The sequence below is a fragment of the Chrysemys picta genome, chromosome 2 (assembly GCF_011386835.1).
Source record: "Chrysemys picta bellii isolate R12L10 chromosome 2, ASM1138683v2, whole genome shotgun sequence".
Classification (NCBI taxonomy): Eukaryota; Metazoa; Chordata; order Testudines; family Emydidae; genus Chrysemys; species Chrysemys picta.
The window spans coordinates 216,954,506-216,967,134 of record NC_088792.1 but is presented as its reverse complement, the minus strand read 5'-3'; the positions used below and the strand labels follow the sequence as shown (position 1 = coordinate 216,967,134).

The 12,629-nt window shown below is 38.3% G+C and overlaps 1 protein-coding gene across 1 annotated transcript in view; it reads right to left on the bottom strand.

The window, feature by feature from the left end:
• Positions 1-12,629, bottom strand: part of ASXL3 (ASXL transcriptional regulator 3) — a 151,616-nt gene that overhangs the window by 137,937 nt on the left and 1,050 nt on the right. The window lies entirely within an intron of this gene.

Below are 12,629 nucleotides of genomic sequence, written 5' to 3'. Positions count from 1 at the left end.
GGAGGGATTCCTGGAGGTTTCATCACATGACAATCTTTAATTAAAGATTAATCTTTAATTCCTGGAGACTTCAGGACAATCCTGGAGGGTTAACAACCCTAATCTGACCATCCCAAACTGCTGGCAATAAAAATAAACAAAACAAAAAAAACTGTCATGGCACCTTATACCAGCAGTTATTCTGTTTGTTTGGATTTTTGTTCGTTCTGGGGTGGTGGTTGTTTATAATATACACAAAGAGTATGGTATTTTCCCATTCTTCCTCATGGCAGAAAATGCTTTTGATTACAATTGTGGTGAGTTGTAAGTGCTTGGAATGCATGGTAATCACAAGGTTGGATGAAGGGGAGCAGATTTGTTTTATGGGGGTGAATTGCCCTGGTTCTTTTGGAGAAGTTCTCCTTCTCTGGTTACTGCTAGACCACACCTATCATTTAATCTGTGACTCAAAAGATAATTCTATGAAATAATTTTTTGCCTTTGGAATACACGAAATGATAAGCATTACCAGTTTTCCACAGGGAGCATATCTTTATCCACACTACCCTCAATAAGGGCTTCAGGAAGCACAAGCATAAGGTTTTCAAAAATTCTTTGATGTGATCAGTAACTTACACAGATCAGCCATATAACAAGGCAACATTACTGTGAGGAGGATGTACCATGACAGTATGGTTGGGAGACACTGCATTGACATAGCTGACAAAGGAAAATCAACAGAGTGGTTTACCAGCTGAACAGAAGTTTCCCTTAGAGATTTAAACTCAATAAAAGCTATCAATCTTCATAGCCAGAACAATTAAATAGGCCTCATGCCCACAAGGAACAAAGATGAACTCTGACTTTAAAATTACAGAGGTGATAGTGAGATAGAGATAAAGATGTGATCCTTATACCAACAGTTTGTAACCCTAAGCCCAAAATTAAGATGCAGATTTTGTCTACCCATCTGAGTAAAACGTGAAGGCACTCAGGATAGGTCACTAGTTGTCAGCAGCCATGAGCTCCAGACTCAGCCTGGAAGGATTACTCTTTGCATGAGCCATAAGCCTGCTCCAACTCCAAAATCAGATCAAACAAGAACTCGGCACACACTAATGGGAAATCTGAGGTGCAGTAAATCAGCCTGCATGCCACAAAACTATGAATCACAAACAAGGTAGATACTTTAATTTGTAGAGGAGAGGGTACGTAGGATTTTCTTTTACGGCCGGGAAAGTTATAGGTATATCATTTTCACACAACTGGATTTCCTGCTCAACCAAGAGATGAGCTTTATTTTGGGGCTCTCTTAGTTTACTGCCCTTTCTACTTTGAACAGCAATGGCCTTTTTTATTTTTCTGGCACGTGAAAGCATCAAGGAAAAGCAAACTAGGAAAGGGCAAAACACGCCCATTAGGTAATTAACATATGATTTATTCAAAGGCAGATTCATTCTGCCGTACTTGAACTATACACCTGCCTTTGATGCGGGGAGTTTTATCCTAAAGTAAGCCCTTTTTTGGAACCACAGAGGTAAACATTAGCAGCTCCTAGTCTCAGCATAGTGCTAGTCTTTTCACATTTTAAGTAGGACTTCTCTGAATGCTCAGTATGAATTTTTATTTTTTCGCAGTCCCAGGAAATCAAGGAATTTCTTTGGTGGATTCAATAACGTGGCCTTCCCTGGATACTACACTGTGACATGGTGGAAGACTTGAGTGTTTTGATGACCCTGAGAAGTTTGCCAGGAGGAGTTACTCCTGGTAGGGCCATCCAAGCCATATAAGTCAAAGGGTAAGGTTCAGATTAAAAGCAGTCCACTGGTCCTACAAGTTGGGGGTTAAACAAGTGAGTCAGTTCAGTAACCTGAAAGCCCAGGGGGATATCCAGAAGGGAATAATATCACCAACTGGCAAAACAGTAACTGCATGCATCAGTTTCAACAAGATCTGATAAGTTATCGATTTTAAGTTATTGACCAAACTATGAATCTTCAATTCAAATGTTATTTCCATCTTAACATATGGATGTGAAAGCTGGAAAGTCACCAAAGATAGAGATAGATGTCTAAATATCTTCGAAAGCAAATACCTTAGAAAAACACAAGCTAGCAAATGAAATAACATATGCCAAGATTTGTCAGAGTTCAACACCTCCTGATCTCTAAAGTTATCCAGAAAAAAAAAGATGGAACTATATAGGACATGTTAAGAATGAAGCCAGAGCATCTGCCATGGCAAGCATGCCATTGGGCAGCTGAAAGAACATGCAAAAGGGGCAAGTGAAAGAATACCTTCATCGAACACTATTCAGAGCAGGAAATCTATAGGACTTAATAACAGAGAACACAGAGTGTGGCTGAGGATAGACAGGGCTAGAGAAGCCTTGCTCAGGCCCTAAGCGACATATGACAGCACAGGAAGGATTATGATTTAAAATCACCTGCAGTCCACAGGAAAAAAATGTAACTGTCTTATCCTTCAACACTATTGGTGCTCTACCATAGAATGAACTCTCTTGCTCAATGGAGCAATCTTGGAATATTTTTATTTTAAGGATATGGAACACTATTGTAAAATTGGTATCCTAAAAGAAAAGAAAAGGCCCTTGCCTATTCACAAAAGCTTTGAAAAGAATTCTAACACACATTAGAGCTATAGACTCAAAACATTCATTACCAAAATCCCATGCAAGTTACACAGACTCCCCAAGAGTTCCAATGACTGTGGTCTTAGAAAACCATGTTTCCCTAAAAAATCCTGTTAACAGAAAAACGAAAGGTCACGATGCCTCAGCATTGGCCTCCAGGGTAGCCATCCAGTTCATCTTCTGCCTATAAGGCAATACAATGCAGTGGCTGGATAAGCCTTTTGGCTTATATGCAGGAAGGTGAATTTTGCCTTAAACTGTTCCAGATATTATGACCCATAAATACAAATCTATTTGTGGAACATTTCGATGTTATATTCTTCAACGGTAAGAAAATACATCAGTATTTCTGGTTACTAAACAAAAAACAGCAGTAGTCTCATCCTCAAAAAGTATGGAAGAGGGCTTTTTAGCAAAAGAGATTCCAAGATAGGTACACATATAAGCATTGCTTTTCTAGAAGCAATCTGGACAAGATCAGGTGACACCAACTCTGAAAATTCCATTAGTAGAAAGGTTTCAGAGTAGCAGCCGTGTTAGTCCGCAAAAAGAACAGGAGTACTTGTGGCACCTTAGAGACTAACAAATTTATTAGAGCATAAGCTTTCGTGGGCTACAGCCCACTTCTTCGGATGCATCCGAAGAAGTGGGCTGTAGCCCACGAAAGCTTATGCTCTAATAAATTTGTTAGTCTCTAAGGTGCCACAAGTACTCCTGTTCTTTTTATTAGTAGAAAGGATTATCTATCACTCAAAGGAGAGGAAAATATTTCATCAGACAAGTGGGTCTTTTCATTTATTTCTAAAGGGTTTTTTTTTAAACCTTTGCAATATTCTCTTGGTTGAAATGGATAAAGGCAAATTTTCCTAAAATTAGTTGGAATGTGATGTAATAAGAAATACAGTAATTCATTTCCCAGACAAAAGTTCTAATTATAGTTATGACGTTCCCCTGGTGTTATCTGGACCCGTGATCTACTAGGTCACTCCAATCCTTGACTCTGGGAGCCAGCCTTACCCTGCTCTGCTGTGAGAACCCCCACTCCCAGGCTGTTCATGCACAGCCTCTAGCATGAAAGCTGCTCCCAGCTATGTGAGTGAGCACTTTTAATCCAGCTGCTGCATGGATTCTGCAACTGAATGACACTAGCCAATATCTCCGGTCCCAGACACAGCCCTAGGAACCTCCGTCTTGCAGTGTCCAGTTATGCCCGCTGGACGCTGCAAGCTTATATGAGTTCGTCAATTTAACAATTAAGTTGATATGTACCAGGCTTGTTATCCCAAGGGAAGTCCCTGACACGCTTCAAACCAAACTCACTGCTTCAGGTAGAATAAACAAACTAATTTATTAACTACAAAAGATAGATTTTAAGTGATTATAAGTCAAAGCCCAACAAGTCAGATCTGGTCAAATGAAATAAAAGCAAAACTCATTGTAAGCTGATCTTAACACTTTCAGTGCCCTTAGAAACTTGGATGCTTCTCACCACCGGCTGGCTGGTTGCCCTTCAGCCAGGCTCTCCCCTTTGATCAGCACTTCAGTCGCTTGGTGGTGGTGTCTGTAGATGGAGGTGGAAGAGAGGGAGAGCATGGCAAACGTCTCTCCCTTTTATCATGTTCTTTCTTCCCTCTTGGTTGTGCCCTCCACACCCCTCTTTCAGGGTCTGGCGAGCACTATCTCATCAAAGTCCCAAACTGACATGGGAAGGGAGGTGACTCACTCGAGAGTCCAACAGATCCTTTGTTGCTGCCTAGGCCAGTGTCCTTTGTTCCTGTGAGGCTGGGCTGGGTTTGTTCCATGCATGCCCTGATGAGGTGTGAACTGCCCCTCTGCTCTGGGGGAGTTTTTGCCTGGGCTTGTTTTAAGACATGAGAAGACATTTTGAGCCTCATAACTATATACATGAAATTACAACCGATAACATTACTAAAACAACAATGCTCAGTGCATCATGAGCCGTCTAAAGACACCCGACACGACAAACTTTACATTGGATACCACACAAAGATATTATAAGGATGAACATGGGGGTGCAGGGTGATCACCCGAGGTACAGAGTGTCACAATAGTTTCTACAGAGAACAGGATTCTTTGATTTGTTGTTTTAATCTCCATACTTCAAAAATCTCATGAAAACAAAAATTTAGCAGGGAAGTATTATTTGAGATTATTGTGTTACCACTTCACTTAAATAAGTAGCTGACAGTCCAATAAAGTGTCATCCCAAAATTAAGAAAATTAATTTCTCTCTCTCTCTCTCTTTCCACTTCTCTCCTTCTCTATCATGGAATTTTGGTTTCCTCCTGGGATATTGGTTTTTTTTTGTTCCACTTCATACAGTGTGCGTGCACTTCTGCATCTTTTCCCCCACTGCAGTTCTCCAACTCCTCTCTGCCACTTTTCCCTGGCCCTTTGCCAATATTGCTGCTCCCACACAGAAGAGGCATGCAAGTTTGCATTTTAAAGTTCAAGAGACAGGTATGTAGCAAAATACAAGGATACAGAAAACTTTAAAAGGGTTTTATAATATGCCTACCACATAAACAAATTCTGTATGAATATATGTCTAAATACAGGTTTTTGGAACATTAGTACTTCCAGTAGTTTTCTAGACTTCCCAGATCTCTCTCTCTCTCTCTCACTCACACACACACACAACTTACTTCAATATCTAAGTAACTTCAGCCTTTAATGGCATTTCAAGTAATACATAAGGGGTTTCTTAACATGCAAGTTTTAAGAATGCTGAGAAGAGCAGATAGGTGCAGTGTTCTTTTAAATTTAAACTGATAGTTCTCTCTGCATCTGTGATTTTCAGGAGCACTTCCCTATGCACACATCAGACATCAAACTTCACTTTCTGTTACAGGGACACTTATGTAGGTCAGGCCCAAAGTTTAGACAGTAGGGATTTTTTTGTTTTGTTTTGTTTTCAGACTTAAACATTGGCCTAAAGGGCTTGCAACTCAGACATTGCAGTACTCTGCTAGTGCATGCGAACTACAGTGAAATTAACCAGTTTATTTTCATTGCCCAAACCAGGGGTAGACAATCTATGGCATGCGTGCCAAAGGCAGCACGCGAGCTGATTTTCAGTGGCACTCACACTGCCCGGGTCCTGGCCACCGGTCTGGGGGGCTCTGCATTTTAATTTGATTTTAAATGAAGCTTCTTAAACATTTTAAAAACCTTATTTACTTTACATACAACAATAGTTTAGTTATATATTACAGACTTATAGAAAGAGACCTAAAAATGTTAAAATGCATTACTGGCATGTGAAACTTTAAATTAGAATAAATAAATTAAGACTTGGCACATCACTTCTGAAAAGTTGCCGACCCCTGGCCCAAACTAACCAAAATAAAAACAGAAAACTGTATAGAGGGTGAAAAATATTTTTTAATATAATCCAAATTTTAATCACTTCAAATGTTAGTAATATAAAGAATCTTTATGGTGGTATATTAGACAGAAGCTGCACCTATGCAGGGCAGAGAACCTCATGAAGGGGTGGACAGGATCTTTGTTCTTTTTCAAATACATCTACTCTATCATTAGACAGTAACTCCAAAATATACTAACTGTAACAGATGCCTGAAGAGAAACAATTAAGAAGATCCATTTTTAGAGATCCAACTAAAATGAAGAGAAGAAAGCAGCTTGAAGTTTTTTTGTGTTTTTTTTTTTTTAAATCAGCTCATCAAATGATAAACATAGTGGCTCAGACAGGTGCTCATCACCTTCCAATCCATACAAAACGTAGCCACTAAAATCTTCTAACCCATTGCTCTAAATCACATCCTTTTTTTTTAATCTGTCCTCTGTCTGATCCTCAACTGCTTTACATTTATACCTTGATTTAATCCTCATGCCCTTCACTCTATCCATCTCTACCTATTGTTTGTTCCTCATCACTTATATTGTATCCTGCCCTTCTATTTCACCAGTTATGCCAGTCCGCCCAGCCATGCATTTGTTCACTTCTTCCACGTTACTGCTTTCTTACACATTACCCTTTGTGCATGGAAAGCCTTCCCAGAACTAACCAGAACAGCTTTACAACATCTACCTCAAAACCCTCTTTTGCTATTGACCACTTACATGATGAATGGCTAATATTAATTTGTTTACTAAAAATATCCAAATGATTCAGAATCATCAAGCTGTCCATAGTCAGCCAATGTTACTTCATCCTTCTTCTCTCGTTGTTTTATAAACACTCACCTGTGCCTTGTTTCAATTTAGGTTTTAACCTTTTTGGGTCAGGGATCACGTCTTCATTTAGAACAATGCAGCCCTGATACTGACTGGGGCCTTTAGGGAATAACACAACACAAATAAAATTAAAAAAACAATTTTCTTGTTGCTTTGCTTTTATTTATACTTATATATATATATATTATAAAAAACTCAGAATGCAACACCTGGGATGGGGGAAGTAGACAATTGCTTATTTTAAGTCAGAAAACTGGAAGAGGAAATGAGATGCTATATGTAACAGGAAATAGTTTAGCACATGGGTGTTATCTAAAGGTGACTGCAAACATAAAAGGTAAATTCTATTGACTTGAGCAATACATGTGGATTGAATGCCCTCATTGAAAAGGCAAAGATAGGCATTTAGCATGTAAGGCCAGATCAGACTATGTGCAGAGGACCTCTTGGGAGATGCTGAGCAGGCTCCACTCCAAATCACAACAAAGGAAACTGAAGGCACGCAGCATCTTGCAGGATTGGGCCCATGAACAATCCAAATTTGCCCTTTTCTGTTCTATTTCAGGTCTTGGGAATTCACAGACATCTGGCTCCTGATTCTCTGCAATACCCCATTGGGCCCCATGCTGTGATATCACAACTACTAAGGAAGCTTTCTGGAGCACTGAACCCATCTATAGGGAGCTGAGGGCTCTTCCAAGGTCTTTGTGTAGTTTTCCAAGTTACTTTAAAATTACATAACATATTCCTCTTTTCTTCAATATCTATATTCAGAGGTCTGGCTCCATGCTCCAGACTACCTCATTGGTACCTGAGGCATCACAGTTGATCAACACAGACATGTCTTCAGAACATCTCAGAGAAAAAGGTAAGGCTTAGTTGTTTATAAGATTAATGTCTCTCATTCTAATTAATAGGATCACTGTCCACATACTGGACAAGTAAATTAAGTTTACATTTTATTTGCAGTTCACCTTTTTAAATCTTTTTTTTTTAAATCTACTAATCTCTAGAATACTCAATACTAACAAAAAGTGGTGCTGCTATGTACATGCAACAACAGAAGGTAAAGAAATAGATGGAGGAGTTGTGCTACCTAACAAGTGCAGCAATTGCTTTGAATAAAAAAAAAGAAATCTGAGAAAGCTCTAGGGCAAATAAATAACATTTAAAAACCCCACAGATCTTCAAAGCAACATTGATTGTGGATCAAAGTGAAAGGCCATCAAAACCTCCCGAAGCAGCAATATTTCTGCATGTCTAAAAAAGAATGAACTTAGAAGAAATATGGAAATAATAGTAGGTCTCTGTTAAGCCAACAACAAAGAGACCTTTAGTGTAGTAAAACAAAGTCATGTCAAATCCCCATTTTTAGAAATGCATGAACTTCCTTTCATAATGTTTTAAACTGTATTTATAGTAACAAGTGTGAAGACTGGAGACAAAAGTCAAAGGTATTACAAAGCTCTAGTTATACATGTTACAATTCTGATTTTTGGTCTCATTTGTGGGCTTCAAATATAAAGGCATACTGCATCATATAATTCCATACCACTGTATGATCTACTTCAACTACACAATCTCAGTAGAACAGAGGACAAGTGACGGGTAACTAGATTTGGACAGCCAGCCACATTAAATGGTAACATACAGGCTAACAACCACATCTCCAAAGTAGTTATTCTTTAAAGCAGCAATTTCTTTAATTAATTTGCATACATACTTGCTACTTAAAAAAAAAAAGTCTTTTAATTTAAACTATTATGTAGGAACAATAATTGATTCTTAACTAAGACCTGTAGCACCAGGAAGCTACAAAAATAAATACGCAGAACCAAAGCATCAGAACACCCGGTTCACTCATCCCCTGTACCAAGAAGATTCTGCATAGTGCAGCAAAACATGCACAATGCTAAGCAATTGGAGCAAACCTCTACATTCATTTAATTATGAACAGGGCTTGGAGGAGGAAAAGCAGGCATGCAGGGGGTAATCTAGTGAACATAAGTGATGTGAAAATCTACCAGTTTCAGAATTTTCAGCTACTCCCACTATCAAGTGGAAGTTAGAGTTTAAGTACGCTTTAGAGCTGTGCTTAGAATAAAGAGAAAAGGACAGTGATGAGGGCAAGTTAGTCACAGAAATTCTTTCAAACGGTTCTGATAAAACACCATCCTTTATAAGCAGATGCTCAATGCCTCATGAAATATACTGGCCACACTGGTCTTGAGGGTTTACCAGCCTGCAGCATCTGCTCCCTTCAAGCCTATTTTACCTATCTGGGTCATAAGTAAAGCAGTATGTCTGGCAGCCATAACTAATGGCTGATTGTTGTTCTATGACAACTCCGATCTATACCATTGAAGGACTGAACCTCAAAAGAACAAACCCCTTCAATTTAACTTAAATTTCAACGCAAATTTGTCCAAGTGATCCATTCATTCCCCAGTAGCCACACATTTGTAAATCTACATTCATTTAATTATTTTAGAGTCTTCCTCAATTTTAAAGTGACTGATGAACTTAGAATGTGAAACTACATAGAGACAAAAGTTACCAGAACTGCTGGCTTATGACATCTACTAAAAATATAAACAGCTGGTCTACAATCAATTATTTTGTGATGCATCTGTACTATGTATGTCTTGTGCAACCAATGAACTTGGAAAATCCAACTCAAGGCACCAAATTAGTATAGGACAGAAGTTAACAATATTTCAGGACTTATAATTTTGGTCTTAAGAACACCTAGAACTGAGGAGGCACAAGCTTTTCCATTTAATGGTGTCATTTTCAGTTGTTTTAACTTTTTAAGTCTTTTTTAAGCTTTTTCCTGAAATTTGGCAGGTTTGCTCTCTCTGAGCAAACAAACAACTAAGTTTAAAGAATATATGAGCCAAAATAATTCAATTGTACTCTCCTCTTCTCTCCCCCATTAAAAAAGGGTTTTTCTCTCTGATTAGTGGAGGTGAGTGAGGAAAGAGGTAAGGTGCTACATATGGAAAGTAGTTAGACCTCAAAGGAACTCTGCCATCCTCCACAAAATACAGGTCAAGGAATGTCTCCAGGGTTCCTGCCTTATTTATTGCACAGTATAAAACATTTTAATGTGAGATACAGTAAACAGCTGACTATAGTGGCATTTGTTAGTTTCTTCTTACATTAAGACTCTATATAAAAACATTACAAGAATGTCAAGATGACAAAGACGATGTATTCAAGTATCAAGAAATGATAAATGTAAGGTTGCCTATCAACCTTAAGCCTGATCGCTTGGACATATGCATTACAAAACTGCCTTATTATAAAATAATTTACTGGTTTTTTTTTGCAGAACTGCTGCCTCTTTCATTGTGCATGCTGAATAAGGAATAAGACAGGGCTGTGTAATGATATGGGTGCAGGGTCCAGATTACCCCTGCTTTATTCTATGTAATTGTTGTATGGGACATGTGAGTTTGAAGTGAGGATGCTACAGACACCACTATATCCACTTCTACCATGACTAGTGTACAGCTTAGGGCTAAGGAACTAGACTGCAACCCAGGGAATCTGCATTCTTTTTCTGCCTCTTTCAGAGATTTCCTATGCAACCTTGAACAACACATTTAATCTCTTTGTGCTTCGGTTCTGTATAGGTAAAATAATAATAATAAATAATACTTAACTTCACAAGCCTGTAAGGCTAAATCAATTTACATTTGCAAGGCTCTCAGGTACTACAGTGATGAGTGTCAAACAAGAGAAAAAAACATTTTAGTTAGTCCACAGTTTGGAAAATGTGCAGTACATGAAGCATGGGACCACATACTGGAGGAACAAAGAGTACAAAGTGAAAAACTCAACAGCTATTTCATTCACTGAGCACTGTCCCCATTCTGTATTGTGTGAGCTAGAGGTGCTATGGAAAAATAGTGCATGAACATGTAATTTAGAGACTGTACTGTAATGCATACACATACACAAGGGAGCAGAATTAAGGTTATCTTACAATCTTAATTAACTTTGTCATTTCATAACTTGGGAGTACTTCACTTTACAAGCTTAACACACTTGTAGGCTTTTTATAGGAAATATAAAAAATGGGTATCAGTACTTATAACTTATTAATTCAACCTTCCTATTCTTAAAAATAAAGAAATTCAGAAGCCAATCAATTTTATAACATAGATATTGATCTAGCTAGCTCATGAGTCATTACTTGTGAGTATGTATCAATCACTTCATTCTTTACTTGTCGTTGGAAAGAAATTGATTTAATCAAGCCTTGCAGTAATACATTATTGATGTATTCCAAGAAAATGGAATCATAATGAACCATCAGGTCCTTCACATAAAATAATATAAGGACTCCATAAATTTGGCCTCAATAAAGATCTGCTAGCATGAATCCCTGCACTAGTAGATCCTGATGCAGAATCAGGGTCAAAGCAAGCAGTCTATGCATAAGTCATATAGGAAACAGATTACGGACAAGCTTCTGGATAATTTAGTAACTTTGGGAGGCTGAACAACATTTTGTAAAACAGGCAACGTGCTTCATCACCCACTCTTCATATAAAGCAACTACCAGTCCTAGTAGGTTTACACAGTCAAGGCTGTTCAGAGTGAGAAAAAGAATGCAACTCAAACAGAGAGAGCTTCCCTATTTATAACAGCTCAATCTATGTTCTAGAAGCTATTGAACTTTTCCACAGAGTTGACTACACCTTAACAGAGATTTTCCTCGCTTGCACGGACCATCTCCCTTCCCATTCATGATGGCTTATATTCCCTGTGGAAGCCACAGCAATTGCTTACATGCTAAACTAACGTTAGGATAGAATTCCATGTATTTTAAATGTCTTTTAATGAAGTTTAGCAGCTTACAATATAACAAAAGACAGCCACAAATCAGTCACAAACAACCATAAAGAGCTATAAAGTTCACGAGTTTGGGAACATCTATTCTAGTCATTAGTTTGGGGAAGAGAGTGCCCTCTTAATACACTTACTCCTTTACCAGGATCTGCAGAGTTAAGGAAAGACAATAGTGAGAAAGTAAGAACCTTGGGCCTGGCACATTTCCTGTTTTAGACAGGCATATTTTTCAACTCTAAAAGTGCCTACATCAAACCACCCTTGCTAAAGCTGAACTAACTATAGTAATTTTTTGCCACATGTCCAATGAACCTTATATGTTCAATCAATGCAAGACTCCTATGAGGCACTGGCAGTGACATCTATAGTTAGGACTGCCTCCTATTTTGATATAAATTATGCCGTGGAAGCACTGAAAGGCTGAAATTCCTATGTAATGCTCCATAGTCCCACAAGACACATCCTTTCAAAAAGGACTGTGCTTCACAGCCATTCTAAGACAAAAAATAAATAAAACAGACACTCACTAGCACCACAAGAAAAGGATCACATTCTTTCAATACTAATTTAATTGTTGAAATAATCAGTAAAATATGAAATTGATATGAATACCCAAAAAACCCCAATATAAACAGCAGCAGATCTTTCTAGCTGTCCTCTTTCTATAACCGCATCTAACTGATGCTGAAATAACCCCATCTTCAGGGAAGGCATACGCACTATAATGTACAACCACACATGCTGTATCGTACACACACACTGTGAAATTCCTAGAATGGAGAGAACTCACACAAAAGGGTCCTGAAGCACAAAGTAAATGAAGTGTCCTAATACACTTAGCGAACAATAAAACAAAGTCACATAAAACAGATACTGGAGAAAGAGGGTGACAAATAATTCCCCAACCCTCTGGGAA